Raw genomic sequence first — 19,990 nt, 5'->3', positions numbered from 1 at the left:
TTGATGAAAATATAGAACAATTTCTATGAATAAATAGGCAGTAACACCAGCTTGAGCTGCCCGTAAACCCAAGCAAAAAAGCTTACAGCACCTGGTATTCCCAGGCGGTCTTCCTACCAAGTACTAACCAGGCCCGGCTCTATTTGGCTGCCGAGATCGGACGAGATCGGGCGCTTAGAGAGCGGTGTGGCCGTAAGCTGCGTTTGACATTATCAACAGCTCTTAAAAACGCTAGAGAAGCAGCATGCATGACACTTGCTAAGAAGAAGATAAATGTGGCAAAGTACAAAGTACTATAACTGTACTGGTCTGTTAAGCCCCTGTCTAGGGGGTCAGGGTGAAACATACAAAGATAAATTTGCATGTTCCCTCTCCGATCCTCAAACCAAAATCCAGGATTGAGATGTTCCAACAGAATGATATTTATTTTAAACGAAAGAAAGTGTCAAACAAAACATGACACTACAACTCAGGGCGAACCAAGGCCAACATAATAAACAAAATAAGCCATTTCCCACAGAAAGTGCTAGCTAGCCTGATAGAAATAAACAAACCAAAAGATAGTCGCTAACCCTAACTCCCTAATGTGAAAACAAGAGAAAACAATCAAAAGAAAATGGCAGTCCACCCCTACAGATTTAATACTATTTACAAAATATACAATTTATAAACAAAACCACGGCAAAAAACCTAACAATTCAAAAATGCTAAATAAGATTTGGAAACCAAGAACAGCAAACAGGTGCTGCTGCCAGAAAGAGCCTCGCTAGCTGTTGGGAACCGTACTTTTAAAACTCCAGGAAGTGTAGGATGGACCAATCAGCTTCCTGTACTTCCCCCAAATCCGGCCAATCAGGCAGGGCACCTATAAGAACAAGAAAATAAAAACAACACATATGGCCAGGACCGTAACATGGTCTACTAGTAATGAAGCACGATGGTTGACAAACCAATAAAGTAGCAAAACAGCAATGAAAGAACAAAATTTGATGAAAATATAGAACAATTTCTATGAATAAATAGGCAGTAACACCAGCTTGAGCTGCCCGTAAACCCAAGCAAAAAAGCTTACAGCACCTGGTATTCCCAGGCGGTCTTCCTACCAAGTACTAACCAGGCCCGGCCCTATTTGGCTGCCGAGATCGGACGAGATCGGGCGCTTAGAGAGCGGTGTGGCCGTAACATGCATTTGACATCATCAACAGCTCTTAAAAACGCTAGAGAAGCAGAATGCATGACACTTGCTAAGAAGAAGATAAATGTGGCAAAGTACAAAGTACTATAACTGTACTGGTCTGTTACGCCCCTGTCTAGGGGGTCAGGGTGAAACATACAAAGATAAATTTGCATGTTCCCTCTCCGATCCCCAAACCAAAATCCAGGATCGAGATGTTCCAACAGAATGATATTTATTTTAAACGAAAGAAAGTGTCAAACAAAACATGACACTACAACTCAGGGCGAACCAAGGCCAACATAATAAACAAAATAAGCCATTTCCCACAGAAAGTGCTAGCTAGCCTGATAGAAAGAAACAAACCAAAAGACAGTCGCTAACCCTAACTCCCTAATGCGAAAACAAGAGAAAACAATCAAAAGAAAAATGGCAGTCCACCCCTACAGATTTAATACTATTTACAAAATATGCAATTTATAAACAAAATCACGGCACAAAACCTAACAATTCAAAAATGCTAAATAAGGTTTGGAAACCAAGAACAGCAAACAGGTGCTGCTGCCAGAAAGAGCCTCGCTAGCTGTTGGGAACCGTACTTTTAAAACTCCAGGAAGTGTAGGATTGACCAATCAGCTTCCTGTACTTCCCCCAAATCCGGCCAATCAGGCAGGGCACCTATAAGAACAAGAAAATAAAAACAACACATATGGCCAGGACCGTAACATGGTCTACTAGTAATGAAGCACGATGGTTGACAAACCAATAAAGTAGCAAAACAGCAATGAAAGAACAAAATTTGATGAAAATATAGAACAATTTCTATGAATAAATAGGCAGTAACACCAGCTTGTGCTGCCCGTAAACCCAAGCAAAAAAGCTTACAGCACCTGGTATTCCCAGGCGGTCTTCCTACCAAGTACTAACCAGGCCCGGCCGTATTTGGCTGCCGAGATCGGACGAGATCGGGCGCTCAGAGAGCGGTGTGGCCGGAAGCTGCATTTGACATCATCAACAGCTCTTAAAAACGCTGGAGAAGCAGAATGCATGACACTTGCTAAGAAGAAGATAAATGTGGCAAAGTACAAAGTACTATAACTGTACTGGTCTGTTACGCCCCTGTCTAGGGGGTCAGGGTGCAACATACAAAGATAAATTAGCATGTTCCCTCTCCGATCCCCAAACCAAAATCCAGAATCGAGATGTTCCAACAGAATGATATTTATTTTAAACGAAAGAAAGTGTCAAACAAAACATGACACTACAACTCAGGGCGAACCAAGGCCAACATAATAAACAAAATAAGCCATTTCCCACAGAAAGTGCTAGCTAGCCTGATAGAAATAAACAAACCAAAAGATAGTCGCTAACCCTAACTCCCTATAATGTGAAAACAAGAGAAAACAATCAAAAGAAAAATGGCAGTCCACCCCTACAGATTTAATACTATTTACAAAATATACAATTTATAAACAAAACCACGGCACAAAACCTAACAATTCAAAAATGCTAAATAAGATTTGGAAACTAAGAACAGCAAACAGGTGCTGCTGCCAGAAAGAGCCTCGCTAGCTGTTGGGAACCGTACTTTTAAAACTCCAGGAAGTGTAGGATGGACCAATCAGCTTCCTGTACTTCCCCCAAATCCGGCCAATCAGGCAGGGCACCTATAAGAACAAGAAAATAAAAACAACACATATGGCCATGACCGTAACATGGTCTACTAGTAATGAAGCACGATGGTTGACAAACCAATAAAGTAGCAAAACAGCAATGAAAGAACAAAATTTGATGAAAATATAGAACAATTTCTATGAATAAATAGGCAGTAACACCAGCTTGAGCTGCCCGTAAACCCAAGCAAAAAAGCTTACAGCACCTGGTATTCCCAGGCGGTCTTCCTACCAAGTACTAACCAGGCCCGGCTCTATTTGGCTGCCGAGATCGGACGAGATCGGGCGCTTAGAGAGCGGTGTGGCCGTAAGCTGCATTTGACATTATCAACAGCTCTTAAAAACGCTAGAGAAGCAGAATGCATGACACTTGCTAAGAAGAAGATAAATGTGGCAAAGTACAAAGTACTATAACTGTACTGGTCTGTTAAGCCCCTGTCTAGGGGGTCAGGGTGAAACATACAAAGATAAATTTGCATGTTCCCTCTCCGATCCTCAAACCAAAATCCAGGATTGAGATGTTCCAACAGAATGATATTTATTTTAAACGAAAGAAAGTGTCAAACAAAACATGACACTACAACTCAGGGCGAACCAAGGCCAACATAATAAACAAAATAAGCCATTTCCCACAGAAGTGCTAGCTAGCCTGATAGAAATAAACAAACCAAAAGATAGTCGCTAACCCTAACTCCCTAATGTGAAAACAAGAGAAAACAATCAAAAGAAAATGGCAGTCCACCCCTACAGATTTAATACTATTTACAAAATATACAATTTATAAACAAAACCACGGCACAAAACCTAACAATTCAAAAATGCTAAATAAGATTTGGAAACCAAGAACAGCAAACAGGTGCTGCTGCCAGAAAGAGCCTCGCTAGCTGTTGGGAACCGTACTTTTAAAACTCCAGGAAGTGTAGGATGGACCAATCAGCTTCCTGTACTTCCCCCAAATCCGGCCAATCAGGCAGGGCACCTATAAGAACAAGAAAATAAAAACAACACATATGGCCAGGACCGTAACATGGTCTACTAGTAATGAAGCACGATTGTTGACAAACCAATAAAGTAGCAAAACAGCAATGAAAGAACAAAATTTGATGAAAATATAGAACAATTTCTATGAATAAATAGGCAGTAACACCAGCTTGAGCTGCCCGTAAACCCAAGCAAAAAAGCTTAGAGCACCTGGTATTCCCAGGCAGTCTTCCTACCAAGTACTAACCAGGCCCGGCCCTATTTGGCTGCCGAGATCGGACGAGATCGGGCGCTTAGAGAGCGGTGTGGCCGTAACATGCATTTGATATCATCAACAGCTCTTAAAAACGCTAGAGAAGCAGAATGCATGACACTTGCTAAGAAGAAGATAAATGTGGCAAAGTACAAAGTACTATAACTGTACTGGTCTGTTACGCCCCTGTCTAGGGGGTCAGGGTGCAACATACAAAGATAAATTAGCATGTTCCCTCTCCGATCCCCAAACCAAAATCCAGAATCGAGATGTTCCAACAGAATGATATTTATTTTAAACGAAAGAAAGTGTCAAACAAAACATGACACTACAACTCAGGGCGAACCAAGGCCAACATAATAAACAAAATAAGCCATTTCCCACAGAAAGTGCTAGCTAGCCTGATAGAAATAAACAAACCAAAAGATAGTCGCTAACCCTAACTCCCTATAATGTGAAAACAAGAGAAAACAATCAAAAGAAAAATGGCAGTCCACCCCTACAGATTTAATACTATTTACAAAATATACAATTTATAAACAAAACCACGGCACAAAACCTAACAATTCAAAAATGCTAAATAAGATTTGGAAACTAAGAACAGCAAACAGGTGCTGCTGCCAGAAAGAGCCTCGCTAGCTGTTGGGAACCGTACTTTTAAAACTCCAGGAAGTGTAGGATTGACCAATCAGCTTCCTGTACTTCCCCCAAATCCGGCCAATCAGGCAGGGCACCTATAAGAACAAGAAAATAAAAACAACACATATGGCCAGGACCGTAACATGGTCTACTAGTAATGAAGCACGATGGTTGACAAACCAATAAAGTAGCAAAACAGCAATGAAAGAACAAAATTTGATGAAAATATAGAACAATTTCTATGAATAAATAGGCAGTAACACCAGCTTGTGCTGCCCGTAAACCCAAGCAAAAAAGCTTACAGCACCTGGTATTCCCAGGCGGTCTTCCTACCAAGTACTAACCAGGCCCGGCCGTATTTGGCTGCCGAGATCGGACGAGATCGGGCGCTCAGAGAGCGGTGTGGCCGGAAGCTGCATTTGACATCATCAACAGCTCTTAAAAACGCTGGAGAAGCAGAATGCATGACACTTGCTAAGAAGAAGATAAATGTGGCAAAGTACAAAGTACTATAACTGTACTGGTCTGTTACGCCCCTGTCTAGGGGGTCAGGGTGCAACATACAAAGATAAATTAGCATGTTCCCTCTCCGATCCCCAAACCAAAATCCAGAATCGAGATGTTCCAACAGAATGATATTTATTTTAAACGAAAGAAAGTGTCAAACAAAACATGACACTACAACTCAGGGCGAACCAAGGCCAACATAATAAACAAAATAAGCCATTTCCCACAGAAAGTGCTAGCTAGCCTGATAGAAATAAACAAACCAAAAGATAGTCGCTAACCCTAACTCCCTATAATGTGAAAACAAAAGAAAACAATCAAAAGAAAAATGGCAGTCCACCCCTACAGATTTAATACTATTTACAAAATATACAATTTATAAACAAAACCACGGCACAAAACCTAACAATTCAAAAATGCTAAATAAGATTTGGAAACTAAGAACAGCAAACAGGTGCTGCTGCCAGAAAGAGCCTCGCTAGCTGTTGGGAACCGTACTTTTAAAACTCCAGGAAGTGTAGGATGGACCAATCAGCTTCCTGTACTTCCCCCAAATCCGGCCAATCAGGCAGGGCACCTATAAGAACAAGAAAATAAAAACAACACATATGGCCATGACCGTAACATGGTCTACTAGTAATGAAGCACGATGGTTGACAAACCAATAAAGTAGCAAAACAGCAATGAAAGAACAAAATTTGATGAAAATATAGAACAATTTCTATGAATAAATAGGCAGTAACACCAGCTTGAGCTGCCCGTAAACCCAAGCAAAAAAGCTTACAGCACCTGGTATTCCCAGGCGGTCTTCCTACCAAGTACTAACCAGGCCCGGCTCTATTTGGCTGCCGAGATCGGACGAGATCGGGCGCTTAGAGAGCGGTGTGGCCGTAAGCTGCATTTGACATTATCAACAGCTCTTAAAAACGCTAGAGAAGCAGAATGCATGACACTTGCTAAGAAGAAGATAAATGTGGCAAAGTACAAAGTACTATAACTGTACTGGTCTGTTAAGCCCCTGTCTAGGGGGTCAGGGTGAAACATACAAAGATAAATTTGCATGTTCCCTCTCCGATCCTCAAACCAAAATCCAGGATTGAGATGTTCCAACAGAATGATATTTATTTTAAACGAAAGAAAGTGTCAAACAAAACATGACACTACAACTCAGGGCGAACCAAGGCCAACATAATAAACAAAATAAGCCATTTCCCACAGAAAGTGCTAGCTAGCCTGATAGAAATAAACAAACCAAAAGATAGTCGCTAACCCTAACTCCCTAATGTGAAAACAAGAGAAAACAATCAAAAGAAAATGGCAGTCCACCCCTACAGATTTAATACTATTTACAAAATATACAATTTATAAACAAAACCACGGCACAAAACCTAACAATTCAAAAATGCTAAATAAGATTTGGAAACCAAGAACAGCAAACAGGTGCTGCTGCCAGAAAGAGCCTCGCTAGCTGTTGGGAACCGTACTTTTAAAACTCCAGGAAGTGTAGGATGGACCAATCAGCTTCCTGTACTTCCCCCAAATCCGGCCAATCAGGCAGGGCACCTATAAGAACAAGAAAATAAAAACAACACATATGGCCAGGACCGTAACATGGTCTACTAGTAATGAAGCACGATGGTTGACAAACCAATAAAGTAGCAAAACAGCAATGAAAGAACAAAATTTGATGAAAATATAGAACAATTTCTATGAATAAATAGGCAGTAACACCAGCTTGAGCTGCCCGTAAACCCAAGCAAAAAAGCTTACAGCACCTGGTATTCCCAGGCGGTCTTCCTACCAAGTACTAACCAGGCCCGGCCCTATTTGGCTGCCGAGATCGGACGAGATCGGGCGCTTAGAGAGCGGTTTGGCCGTAACATGCATTTGATATCATCAACAGCTCTTAAAAACGCTAGAGAAGCAGAATGCATGACACTTGCTAAGAAGAAGATAAATGTGGCAAAGTACAAAGTACTATAACTGTACTGGTCTGTTACGCCCCTGTCTAGGGGGTCAGGGTGCAACATACAAAGATAAATTTGCATGTTCCCTCTCCGATCCTCAAACCAAAATCCAGGATTGAGATGTTCCAACAGAATGATATTTATTTTAAACGAAAGAAAGTGTCAAACAAAACATGACACTACAACTCAGGGCGAACCAAGGCCAACATAATAAACAAAATAAGCCATTTCCCACAGAAAGTGCTAGCTAGCCTGATAGAAATAAACAAACCAAAAGATAGTCGCTAACCCTAACTCCCTAATGTGAAAACAAGAGAAAACAATCAAAAGAAAATGGCAGTCCACCCCTACAGATTTAATACTATTTACAAAATATACAATTTATAAACAAAACCACGGCACAAAACCTAACAATTCAAAAATGCTAAATAAGATTTGGAAACCAAGAACAGCAAACAGGTGCTGCTGCCAGAAAGAGCCTCGCTAGCTGTTGGGAACCGTACTTTTAAAACTCCAGGAAGTGTAGGATGGACCAATCAGCTTCCTGTACTTCCCCCAAATCCGGCCAATCAGGCAGGGCACCTATAAGAACAAGAAAATAAAAACAACACATATGGCCAGGACCGTAACATGGTCTACTAGTAATGAAGCACGATGGTTGACAAACCAATAAAGTAGCAAAACAGCAATGAAAGAACAAAATTTGATGAAAATATAGAACAATTTCTATGAATAAATAGGCAGTAACACCAGCTTGAGCTGCCCGTAAACCCAAGCAAAAAAGCTTACAGCACCTGGTATTCCCAGGCGGTCTTCCTACCAAGTACTAACCAGGCCCGGCCCTATTTGGCTGCCGAGATCGGACGAGATCGGGCGCTTAGAGAGCGGTTTGGCCGTAACATGCATTTGATATCATCAACAGCTCTTAAAAACGCTAGAGAAGCAGAATGCATGACACTTGCTAAGAAGAAGATAAATGTGGCAAAGTACAAAGTACTATAACTGTACTGGTCTGTTACGCCCCTGTCTAGGGGGTCAGGGTGCAACATACAAAGATAAATTAGCATGTTCCCTCTCCGATCCCCAAACCAAAATCCAGAATCGAGATGTTCCAACAGAATGATATTTATTTTAAACGAAAGAAAGTGTCAAACAAAACATGACACTACAACTCAGGGCGAACCAAGGCCAACATAATAAACAAAATAAGCCATTTCCCACAGAAAGTGCTAGCTAGCCTGATAGAAATAAACAAACCAAAAGATAGTCGCTAACCCTAACTCCCTATAATGTGAAAACAAGAGAAAACAATCAAAAGAAAAATGGCAGTCCACCCCTACAGATTTAATACTATTTACAAAATATACAATTTATAAACAAAACCACGGCACAAAACCTAACAATTCAAAAATGCTAAATAAGATTTGGAAACTAAGAACAGCAAACAGGTGCTGCTGCCAGAAAGAGCCTCGCTAGCTGTTGGGAACCGTACTTTTAAAACTCCAGGAAGTGTAGGATGGACCAATCAGCTTCCTGTACTTCCCCCAAATCCGGCCAATCAGGCAGGGCACCTATAAGAACAAGAAAATAAAAACAACACATATGGCCATGACCGTAACATGGTCTACTAGTAATGAAGCACGATGGTTGACAAACCAATAAAGTAGCAAAACAGCAATGAAAGAACAAAATTTGATGAAAATATAGAACAATTTCTATGAATAAATAGGCAGTAACACCAGCTTGAGCTGCCCGTAAACCCAAGCAAAAAAGCTTACAGCACCTGGTATTCCCAGGCGGTCTTCCTACCAAGTACTAACCAGGCCCGGCTCTATTTGGCTGCCGAGATCGGACGAGATCGGGCGCTTAGAGAGCGGTGTGGCCGTAAGCTGCATTTGACATCATCAACAGCTCTTAAAAACGCTAGAGAAGCAGAATGCATGACACTTGCTAAGAAGAAGATAAATGTGGCAAAGTACAAAGTACTATAACTGTACTGGTCTGTTAAGCCCCTGTCTAGGGGGTCAGGGTGAAACATACAAAGATAAATTTGCATGTTCCCTCTCCGATCCTCAAACCAAAATCCAGGATTGAGATGTTCCAACAGAATGATATTTATTTTAAACGAAAGAAAGTGTCAAACAAAACATGACACTACAACTCAGGGCGAACCAAGGCCAACATAATAAACAAAATAAGCCATTTCCCACAGAAAGTGCTAGCTAGCCTGATAGAAATAAACAAACCAAAAGATAGTCGCTAACCCTAACTCCCTAATGCGAAAACAAGAGAAAACAATCAAAAGAAAAATGGCAGTCAACCCCTACAGATTTAATACTATTTACAAAATATACAATTTATAAACAAAACCACGGCACAAAACCTAACAATTCAAAAATGCTAAATAAGGTTTGGAAACCAAGAACAGCAAACAGGTGCTGCTGCCAGAAAGAGTCTCCCTAGCTGTTGGGAACCGTACTTTTAAAACTCCAGGAAGTGTAGGATGGACCAATCAGCTTCCTGTACTTCCCCCAAATCCGGCCAATCAGGCAGGGCACCTATAAGAACAAGAAAATAAAAACAACACATATGGCCAGGACCGTAACATGGTCTACTAGTAATGAAGCACGATGGTTGACAAACCAATAAAGTAGCAAAACAGCAATGAAAGAACAAAATTTGATGAAAATATAGAACAATTTCTATGAATAAATAGGCAGTAACACCAGCTTGTGCTGCCCGTAAACCCAAGCAAAAAAGCTTACAGCACCTGGTATTCCCAGGCGGTCTTCCTACCAAGTACTAACCAGGCCCGGCCCTATTTGGCTGCTGAGATCGGACGAGATCGGGCGCTCAGAGAGCGGTGTGGCCGTAAGCTGCATTTGACATCATCAACAGCTCTTAAAAACGCTGGAGAAGCAGAATGCATGACACTTGCTAAGAAGAAGATAAATGTGGCAAAGTACAAAGTACTATAACTGTACTGGTCTGTTACGCCCCTGTCTAGGGGGTCAGGGTGCAACATACAAAGATAAATTAGCATGTTCCCTCTCCGATCCCCAAACCAAAATCCAGAATCGAGATGTTCCAACAGAATGATATTTATTTTAAACGAAAGAAAGTGTCAAACAAAACATGACACTACAACTCAGGGCGAACCAAGGCCAACATAATAAACAAAATAAGCCATTTCCCACAGAAAGTGCTAGCTAGCCTGATAGAAATAAACAAACCAAAAGATAGTCGCTAACCCTAACTCCCTAATGTGAAAACAAGAGAAAACAATCAAAAGAAAATGGCAGTCCACCCCTACAGATTTAATACTATTTACAAAATATACAATTTATAAACAAAACCACGGCACAAAACCTAACAATTCAAAAATGCTAAATAAGGTTTGGAAACCAAGAACAGCAAACAGGTGCTGCTGCCAGAAAGAGCCTCGCTAGCTGTTGGGAACCGTACTTTTAAAACTCCAGGAAGTGTAGGATGGACCAATCAGCTTCCTGTACTTCCCCCAAATCCGGCCAATCAGGCAGGGCACCTATAAGAACAAGAAAATAAAAACAACACATATGGCCAGGACCGTAACATGGTCTACTAGTAATGAAGCACGATGGTTGACAAACCAATAAAGTAGCAAAACAGCAATGAAAGAACAAAATTTGATGAAAATATAGAACAATTTCTATGAATAAATAGGCAGTAACACCAGCTTGAGCTGCCCGTAAACCCAAGCAAAAAAGCTTACAGCACCTGGTATTCCCAGGCGGTCTTCCTACCAAGTACTAACCAGGCCCGGCCCTATTTGGCTGCCGAGATCGGACGCTTAGAGAGCGGTGTGGCCGTAACATGCATTTGACATCATCAACAGCTCTTAAAAACGCTAGAGAAGCAGAATGCATGACACTTGCTAAGAAGAAGATAAATGTGGCAAAGTACAAAGTACTATAACTGTACTGGTCTGTTACGCCCCTGTCTAGGGGGTCAGGGTGAAACATACAAAGATAAATTTGCATGTTCCCTCTCCGATCCCCAAACCAAAATCCAGGATTGAGATGTTCCAACAGAATGATATTTATTTTAAACGAAAGAAAGTGTCAAACAAAACATGACACTACAACTCAGGGCGAACCAAGGCCAACATAATAAACAAAATAAGCCATTTCCCACAGAAAGTGCTAGCTAGCCTGATAGAAATAAACAAACCAAAAGATAGTCGCTAACCCTAACTCCCTAATGTGAAAACAAGAGAAAACAATCAAAAGAAAATGGCAGTCCACCCCTACAGATTTAATACTATTTACAAAATATACAATTTATAAACAAAACCACGGCACAAAACCTAACAATTCAAAAATGCTAAATAAGATTTGGAAACCAAGAACAGCAAACAGGTGCTGCTGCCAGAAAGAGCCTCGCTAGCTGTTGGGAACCGTACTTTTAAAACTCCAGGAAGTGTAGGATGGACCAATCAGCTTCCTGTACTTCCCCCAAATCCGGTCAATCAGGCACGGCACCTATAAGAACAAGAAAATAAAAACAACACATATGGCCAGGACCGTAACATGGTCTACTAGTAATGAAGCACGATGGTTGACAAACCAATAAAGTAGCAAAACAGCAATGAAAGAACAAAATTTGATGAAAATATAGAACAATTTCTATGAATAAATAGGCAGTAACACCAGCTTGAGCTGCCCGTAAACCCAAGCAAAAAAGCTTACAGCACCTGGTATTCCCAGGCGGTCTTCCTACCAAGTACTAACCAGGCCCAGCCCTATTTGGCTGCCGAGATCGGACGAGATCGGGCGCTTAGAGAGCGGTGTGGCCGTAACATGCATTTGATATCATCAACAGCTCTTAAAAACGCTAGAGAAGCAGAATGCATGACACTTGCTAAGAAGAAGATAAATGTGGCAAAGTACAAAGTACTATAACTGTACTGGTCTGTTACGCCCCTGTCTAGGGGGTCAGGGTGCAACATACAAAGATAAATTAGCATGTTCCCTCTCCGATCCCCAAACCAAAATCCAGAATCGAGATGTTCCAACAGAATGATATTTATTTTAAACGAAAGAAAGTGTCAAACAAAACATGACACTACAACTCAGGGCGAACCAAGGCCAACATAATAAACAAAATAAGCCATTTCCCACAGAAAGTGCTAGCTAGCCTGATAGAAATAAACAAACCAAAAGATAGTCGCTAACCCTAACTCCCTAATGTGAAAACAAGAGAAAACAATCAAAAGAAAATGGCAGTCCACCCCTACAGATTTAATACTATTTACAAAATATACAATTTATAAACAAAACCACGGCACAAAACCTAACAATTCAAAAATGCTAAATAAGATTTGGAAACCAAGAACAGCAAACAGGTGCTGCTGCCAGAAAGAGCCTCGCTAGCTGTTGGGAACCGTACTTTTAAAACTCCAGGAAGTGTAGGATGGACCAATCAGCTTCCTGTACTTCCCCCAAATCCGGCCAATCAGGCAGGGCACCTATAAGAACAAGAAAATAAAAACAACACATATGGCCAGGACCGTAACATGGTCTACTAGTAATGAAGCACGATGGTTGACAAACCAATAAAGTAGCAAAACAGCAATGAAAGAACAAAATTTGATGAAAATATAGAACAATTTCTATGAATAAATAGGCAGTAACACCAGCTTGAGCTGCCCGTAAACCCAAGCAAAAAAGCTTACAGCACCTGGTATTCCCAGGCGGTCTTCCTACCAAGTACTAACCAGGCCCGGCCCTATTTGGCTGCCGAGATCGGACGAGATTGGGCGCTTAGAGAGCGGTGTGGCCATAACATGCATTTGACATCATCAACAGCTCTTAAAAACGCTAGAGAAGCAGAATGCATGACACTTGCTAAGAAGAAGATAAATGTGGCAAAGTACAAAGTACTATAACTGTACTGGTCTGTTACGCCCCTGTCTAGGGGGTCAGGGTGAAACATACAAAGATAAATTTGCATGTTCCCTCTCCGATCCTCAAACCAAAATCCAGGATTGAGATGTTCCAACAGAATGATATTTATTTTAAACGAAAGAAAGTGTCAAACAAAACATGACACTACAACTCAGGGCGAACCAAGGCCAACATAATAAACAAAATAAGCCATTTCCCACAGAAAGTGCTAGCTAGCCTGATAGAAATAAACAAACCAAAAGACAGTCACTAACCCTAACTCCCTAATGTGAAAACAAGAGAAAACAATCAAAAGAAAATGGCTGTTCACCCCTACAGATTTAATACTATTTACAAAATATACAATTTATAAACAAAACCACGGCACAAAACCTAACAATTCAAAAATGCTAAATAAGGTTTGGAAACCAAGAACAGCAAACAGGTGCTGATGCCAGAAAGAGCCTCGCTAGCTGTTGGGAACCGTACTTTTAAAACTCCAGCAAGTGTAGGATGGACCAATCAGCCTCCTGTACTGCCCCCCAATCCGGCCAATCAGGCAGGGCACCTATAAGAACAAGAAAATAAAAACAACACATATGGCCAGGACCGTAACATGGTCTACTAGTAATGAAGCACGATGGTTGGCAAACCAATAAAGTAGCAAAACAGCAATGAAAGAACAAAATTTGATGAAAATATAGAACAATTTCTATGAATAAATAGGCAGTAACACCAGCTTGTGCTGCCCGTAAACCCAAGCAAAAAAGCTTACAGCACCTGGTATTCCCAGGCGGTCTTCCTACCAAGTACTAACCAGGCCCGGCTCTATTTGGCTGCCGAGATCGGACGAGATCGGGCGCTTAGAGAGCGGTGTGGCCGTAAGCTGCATTTGACATTATCAACAGCTCTTAAAAACGCTAGAGAAGCAGAATGCATGACACTTGCTAAGAAGAAGATAAATGTGGCAAAGTACAAAGTACTATAACTGTACTGGTCTGTTACGCCCCTGTCTAGGGGGTCAGGGTGAAACATACAAAGATAAATTTGCATGTTCCCTCTCCGATCCTCAAAGCAAAATCCAGGATTGAGATGTTCCAACAGAATGATATTTATTTTAAACGAAAGAAAGTGTCAAACAAAACATGACACTACAACTCAGGGCGAACCAAGGCCAACATAATAAACAAAATAAGCCATTTCCCACAGAAAGTGCTAGCTAGCCTGATAGAAATAAACAAACCAAAAGATAGTCGCTAACCCTAACTCCCTAATGTGAAAACAAGAGAAAACAATCAAAAGAAAAATGGCAGTCCACCCCTACAGATTTAATACTATTTACAAAATATACAATTTATAAACAAAACCACGGCACAAAACCTAACAATTCAAAAATGATAAATAAGGTTTGGAAACCAAGAACAGCAAACAGGTGCTGATGCCAGAAAGAGCCTCGCTAGCTGTTGGGAACCATACTTTTAAAACTCCAGGAAGTGTAGGATGGACCAATCAGCTTCCTGTACTGCCCCCCAATCCAGCCAATCAGGCAGGGCACCTATAAGAACAAGAAAATAAAAACAACACATATGGCCAGGACCGTAACATGGTCTACTAGTAATGAAGCACGATGGTTGGCAAACCAATAAAGTAGCAAAACAGCAATGAAAGAACAAAATTTGATGAAAATATAGAACAATTTCTATGAATAAATAGGCAGTAACACCAGCTTGTGCTGCCCGTAAACCCAAGCAAAAAAGCTTACAGCACCTGGTATTCCCAGGCGGTCTTCCTACCAAGTACTAACCAGGCCCGGCTCTATTTGGCTGCCGAGATCGGACGAGATCGGGCGCTTAGAGAGCGGTGTGGCCGTAAGCTGCATTTGATATCATCAACAGCTCTTAAAAACGCTGGAGAAGCAGAATGCATGACACTTGCTAAGAAGAAGATAAATGTGGCAAAGTACAAACTACTATAACTGTACTGGTCTGTTACGCCCCTTTCTAGGGGGTCAGGGTGCAACATACAAAGATAAATTAGCATGTTCCCTCTCCGATCCCCAAACCAAAATCCAGGATCGAGATGTTCCAACAGAATGATATTTATTTTAAACGAAAGAAAGTGTCAAACAAAACATGACACTACAACTCAGGGCGAACCAAGGCCAACATAATAAACAAAATAAGCCATTTCCCACAGAAAGTGCTAGCTAGCCTGATAGAAAGAAACAAACCAAAAGACAGTCGCTAACCCTAACTCCCTAATGTGAAAACAGTCCAAAGAAAATGGCAGTTCACCCCTACAGATTTAATACTATTTACAAAATATACAATTTATAAACAAAACCACGGCACAAAACCTAACAATTCAAAAATGCTAAATAAGATTTGGAAAACAAGAACAGCAAACAGGTGCTGCTGCCAGAAAGAGCCTCGCTAGCTGTTGGGAACCGTACATTTAAAACTCCAGGAAGTGTAGGATGGACCAATCAGCATCCTGTACTTCCCCCAAATCCGGCCAATCAGGCAGGGCACCTATAAGAACAAGAAAATAAAAACAACACATATGGCCAGGACCGTAACATGGTCTACTAGTAATGAAGCACGATGGTTGACAAACCAATAAAGTAGCAAAACAGCAATGAAAGAACAAAATTTGATGAAAATATAGAACAATTTCTATGAATAAATAGGCAGTAACACCAGCTTGAGCTGCCCGTAAACCCAAGCAAAAAAGCTTACAGCACCTGGTATTCCCAGGCGGTCTTCCTACCAAGTACTAACCAGGCCCGGCCCTATTTGGCTGACGAGATCGGACGAGATCGGGCGCTTAGAGAGCGGTGTGGCCGTAACATGCATTTGATATCATCAACAGCTCTTAAAAACGCTGGAGAAGCAGAATGCATGACACTTGCTAAGAAGAAGATAAATGTGTCAAAGTACAAAGTACTATAACTGTACTGGTCTGTTACGCCCCTTTCTAGGGGGTCAGGGTGCAACATACAAAGATAAATTAGCATGTTCCTTCTCCGATCCCCAAACCAAAATCCAGGATCGAGATGTTCCAACAGAATGATATTTATTTTAAACGAAAGAAAGTGTCAAACAAAACATGACACTACAACTCAGGGCGAACCAAGGCCAACATAATAAACAAAATAAGCCATTTCCCACAGAAAGTGCTAGCTAGCCTGATAGAAATAAACAAACCAAAAGACAGTCGCTAACCCTAACTCCCTAATGTGAAAACAGTCCAAAGAAAATGGCAGTTCACCCCTACAGATTTAATACTATTTACAAAATATACAATTTATAAACAAAACCACGGCACAAAACCTAACAATTCAAAAATGCTAAATAAGGTTTGGAAACCAAGAACAGCAAACAGGTGCTGATGCCAGAAAGAGCCTCGCTAGCTGTTGGGAACCGTACTTTTAAAACTCCAGGAAGTGTAGGATGGACCAATCAGCTTCCTGTACTGCCCCCCAATCCGGCCAATCAGGCAGGGCACCTATAAGAACAAGAAAATAAAAACAACACATATGGCCAGGACCGTAACATGGTCTACTAGTAATGAAGCACGATGGTTGGCAAACCAATAAAGTAGAAAACAGCAATGAAAGAACAAAATTTGATGAAAATATAGAACAATTTCTATGAATAAATAGGCAGTAACACCAGCTTGTGCTGCCCGTAAACCCAAGCAAAAAAGCTTACAGCACCTGGTATTCCCAGGCGGTCTTCCTACCAAGTACTAACCAGGCCCGGCTCTATTTGGCTGCCGAGATCGGACGAGATCGGGCGCTTAGAGAGCGGTGTGGCCGTAAGCTGCATTTGATATCATCAACAGCTCTTAAAAACGCTGGAGAAGCAGAATGCATGACACTTGCTAAGAAGAAGATAAATGTGTCAAAGTACAAAGTACTATAACTGTACTGGTCTGTTACGCCCCTTTCTAGGGGGTCAGGGTGCAACATACAAAGATAAATTAGCATGTTCCCTCTCCGATCCCCAAACCAAAATCCAGGATCGAGATGTTCCAACAGAATGATATTTATTTTAAACGAAAGAAAGTGTCAAACAAAACATGACACTACAACTCAGGGCGAACCAAGGCCAACATAATAAACAAAATAAGCCATTTCCCACAGAAAGTGCTAGCTAGCCTGATAGAAAAAAACAAACCAAAAGACAGTCGCTAACCCTAACTCCCTAATGTGAAAACAGTCCAAAGAAAATGGCAGTTCACCCCTACAGATTTAATACTATTTACAAAATATAAAATTTATAAACAAAACCACGGCACAAAACCTAACAATTCAAAAATGCTAAATAAGGTTTGGAAACCAAGAACAGCAAACAGGTGCTGATGCCAGAAAGAGCCTCGCTAGCTGTTGGGAACCGTACTTTTAAAACTCCAGGAAGTGTAGGATGGACCAATCAGCTTCCTGTACTGCCCCCCAATCCAGCCAATCAGGCAGGGCACCTATAAGAACAAGAAAATAAAAACAACACATATGGCCAGGACCGTAACATGGTCTACTAGTAATGAAGCACGATGGTTGGCAAACCAATAAAGTAGCAAAACAGCAATGAAAGAACAAAATTTGATGAAAATATAGAACAATTTCTATGAATAAATAGGCAGTAACACCAGCTTGTGCTGCCCGTAAACCCAAGCAAAAAAGCTTACAGCACTTGGTATTCCCAGGCGGTCTTCCTACCAAGTACTAACCAGGCCCGGCTCTATTTGGCTGCCGAGATCGGACGAGATCGGGCGCTTAGAGAGCGGTGTGGCCGTAAGCTGCATTTGATATCATCAACAGCTCTTAAAAACGCTGGAGAAGCAGAATGCATGACACTGGCTAAGAAGAAGATAAATGTGTCAAAGTACAAAGTACTATAACTGTACTGGTCTGTTACGCCCCTTTCTAGGGGGTGAGGGTGCAACATACAAAGATAAATTAGCATGTTCCCTCTCCGATCCCCAAACCAAAATCCAGGATCGAGATGTTCCAACAGAATGATATTTATTTTAAACGAAAGAAAGTGTCAAACAAAACATGACACTACAACTCAGGGCGAACCAAGGCCAACATAATAAACAAAATAAGCCATTTCCCACAGAAAGTGCTAGCTAGCCTGATAGAAAGAAACAAACCAAAAGACAGTCGCTAACCCTAACTCCCTAATGCGAAAACAAGAGAAAACAATCAAAAGAAAAATGGCAGTCCAACCCTACAGATTTAATACTATTTACAAAATATACAATTTATAAACAAAACCACGGCACAAAACCTAACAATTCAAAAATGCTAAATAAGGTTTGGAAACCAAGAACAGCAAACAGGTGCTGATGCCAGAAAGAGCCTCGCTAGCTGTTGGGAACCGTACTTTTAAAACTCCAGGAAGTGTAGGATGGACCAATCAGCTTCCTGTACTGCCCCCCAATCCGGCCAATCAGGCAGGGCACCTATAAGAACAAGAAAATAAAAACAACACATATGGCCAGGACCGTAACATGGTCTACTAGTAATGAAGCACGATGGTTGGCAAACCAATAAAGTAGAAAACAGCAATGAAAGAACAAAATTTGATGAAAATATAGAACAATTTCTATGAATAAATAGGCAGTAACACCAGCTTGTGCTGCCCGTAAACCCAAGCAAAAAAGCTTACAGCACCTGGTATTCCCAGGCGGTCTTCCTACCAAGTACTAACCAGGCCCGGCCGTATTTGGCTGCCGAGATCGGACGAGATCGGGCGCTTAGAGAGCGGTGTGGCCGTAACATGCATTTGATATCATCAACAGCTCTTAAAAACGCTAGAGAAGCAGAATGCATGACACTTGCTAAGAAGAAGATAAATGTGGCAAAGTACAAAGTACTATAACTGTACTGGTCTGTTACGCCCCTGTCTAGGGGGTCAGGGTGAAACATACAAAGATAAATTTGCATGTTCCCTCTCCGATCCCCAAACCAAAATCCAGGATTGAGATGTTCCAACAGAATGATATTTATTTTAAACGAAAGAAAGTGTCAAACAAAACATGACACTACAACTCAGGGCGAACCAAGGCCAACATAATAAACAAAATAAGCCATTTCCCACAGAAAGTGCTAGCTAGCCTGATAGAAATAAACAAACCAAAAGATAGTCGCTAACCCTAACTCCCTAATGTGAAAACAAGAGAAAACAATCAAAAGAAAATGGCAGTCCACCCCTACAGATTTAATACTATTTACAAAATATACAATTTATAAACAAAACCACGGCACAAAACCTAACAATTCAAAAATGATAAATAAGATTTGGAAACCAAGAACAGCAAACAGGTGCTGCTGCCAGAAAGAGCCTCGCTAGCTGTTGGGAACCGTACATTTAAAACTCCAGGAAGTGTAGGATGGACCAATCAGCTTCCTGTACTTCCCCCAAATCCGGCCAATCAGGCACGGCACCTATAAGAACAAGAAAATAAAAACAACACATATGGCCAGGACCGTAACATGGTCTACTAGTAATGAAGCACGATGGTTGACAAACCAATAAAGTAGCAAAACAGCAATGAAAGAACAAAATTTGATGAAAATATAGAACAATTTCTATGAATAAATAGGCAGTAACACCAGCTTGTGCTGCCCGTAAACCCAAGCAAAAAAGCTTACAGCACCTGGTATTCCCAGGCGGTCTTCCTACCAAGTACTGACCAGGCCCGGCCCTATTTGGCTGCCGAGATCGGACGAGATCGGGCGCTTAGAGAGCGGTGTGGTCGTAACATGCATTTGATATCATCAACAGCTCTTAAAAACGCTGGAGAAGCAGAATGCATGACACTTGCTAAGAAGAAGATAAATGTGTCAAAGTACAAAGTACTAT

The 19,990-nt window shown here is 41.2% G+C and overlaps 20 pseudogenes; all 20 read right to left on the bottom strand.

The window, feature by feature from the left end:
* Positions 1 to 79: 79 nt before the first annotated feature.
* Positions 80 to 198, bottom strand: LOC137111175 (5S ribosomal RNA; annotated as a pseudogene).
* An 867-nt stretch (positions 199 to 1,065) lies between these two features.
* LOC137110499 (5S ribosomal RNA) lies at positions 1,066 to 1,184 on the bottom strand (annotated as a pseudogene).
* Positions 1,185 to 2,052: 868 nt separating this feature from the next.
* Positions 2,053 to 2,171, bottom strand: LOC137110818 (5S ribosomal RNA; annotated as a pseudogene).
* An 870-nt stretch (positions 2,172 to 3,041) lies between these two features.
* Positions 3,042 to 3,160, bottom strand: LOC137111174 (5S ribosomal RNA; annotated as a pseudogene).
* An 866-nt stretch (positions 3,161 to 4,026) lies between these two features.
* On the bottom strand, positions 4,027 to 4,145 carry LOC137110947 (5S ribosomal RNA; annotated as a pseudogene).
* Positions 4,146 to 5,015: 870 nt separating this feature from the next.
* Positions 5,016 to 5,134, bottom strand: LOC137110817 (5S ribosomal RNA; annotated as a pseudogene).
* Positions 5,135 to 6,004: 870 nt separating this feature from the next.
* On the bottom strand, positions 6,005 to 6,123 carry LOC137111173 (5S ribosomal RNA; annotated as a pseudogene).
* An 867-nt stretch (positions 6,124 to 6,990) lies between these two features.
* Positions 6,991 to 7,109, bottom strand: LOC137110577 (5S ribosomal RNA; annotated as a pseudogene).
* An 867-nt stretch (positions 7,110 to 7,976) lies between these two features.
* Positions 7,977 to 8,095, bottom strand: LOC137110576 (5S ribosomal RNA; annotated as a pseudogene).
* An 870-nt stretch (positions 8,096 to 8,965) lies between these two features.
* LOC137111172 (5S ribosomal RNA) lies at positions 8,966 to 9,084 on the bottom strand (annotated as a pseudogene).
* Positions 9,085 to 9,952: 868 nt separating this feature from the next.
* LOC137110608 (5S ribosomal RNA) lies at positions 9,953 to 10,071 on the bottom strand (annotated as a pseudogene).
* Positions 10,072 to 11,914: 1,843 nt separating this feature from the next.
* Positions 11,915 to 12,033, bottom strand: LOC137110350 (5S ribosomal RNA; annotated as a pseudogene).
* Positions 12,034 to 12,900: 867 nt separating this feature from the next.
* LOC137110931 (5S ribosomal RNA) lies at positions 12,901 to 13,019 on the bottom strand (annotated as a pseudogene).
* Positions 13,020 to 13,886: 867 nt separating this feature from the next.
* Positions 13,887 to 14,005, bottom strand: LOC137111171 (5S ribosomal RNA; annotated as a pseudogene).
* Positions 14,006 to 14,873: 868 nt separating this feature from the next.
* On the bottom strand, positions 14,874 to 14,992 carry LOC137111170 (5S ribosomal RNA; annotated as a pseudogene).
* Positions 14,993 to 15,849: 857 nt separating this feature from the next.
* On the bottom strand, positions 15,850 to 15,968 carry LOC137110813 (5S ribosomal RNA; annotated as a pseudogene).
* Positions 15,969 to 16,824: 856 nt separating this feature from the next.
* Positions 16,825 to 16,943, bottom strand: LOC137111169 (5S ribosomal RNA; annotated as a pseudogene).
* Positions 16,944 to 17,800: 857 nt separating this feature from the next.
* On the bottom strand, positions 17,801 to 17,919 carry LOC137110236 (5S ribosomal RNA; annotated as a pseudogene).
* An 867-nt stretch (positions 17,920 to 18,786) lies between these two features.
* LOC137110796 (5S ribosomal RNA) lies at positions 18,787 to 18,905 on the bottom strand (annotated as a pseudogene).
* Positions 18,906 to 19,772: 867 nt separating this feature from the next.
* On the bottom strand, positions 19,773 to 19,891 carry LOC137110842 (5S ribosomal RNA; annotated as a pseudogene).
* Between the last annotated feature and the right edge of the window lie 99 nt (positions 19,892 to 19,990).

This window comes from Channa argus, unplaced genomic scaffold (genome assembly GCF_033026475.1).
Source record: "Channa argus isolate prfri unplaced genomic scaffold, Channa argus male v1.0 Contig009, whole genome shotgun sequence".
Lineage (NCBI taxonomy): Eukaryota > Metazoa > Chordata > Actinopteri > Anabantiformes > Channidae > Channa > Channa argus.
The sequence above is the reverse complement of the archived record's forward strand: the minus strand, read 5'-3'. Positions and strand labels throughout refer to the sequence as shown.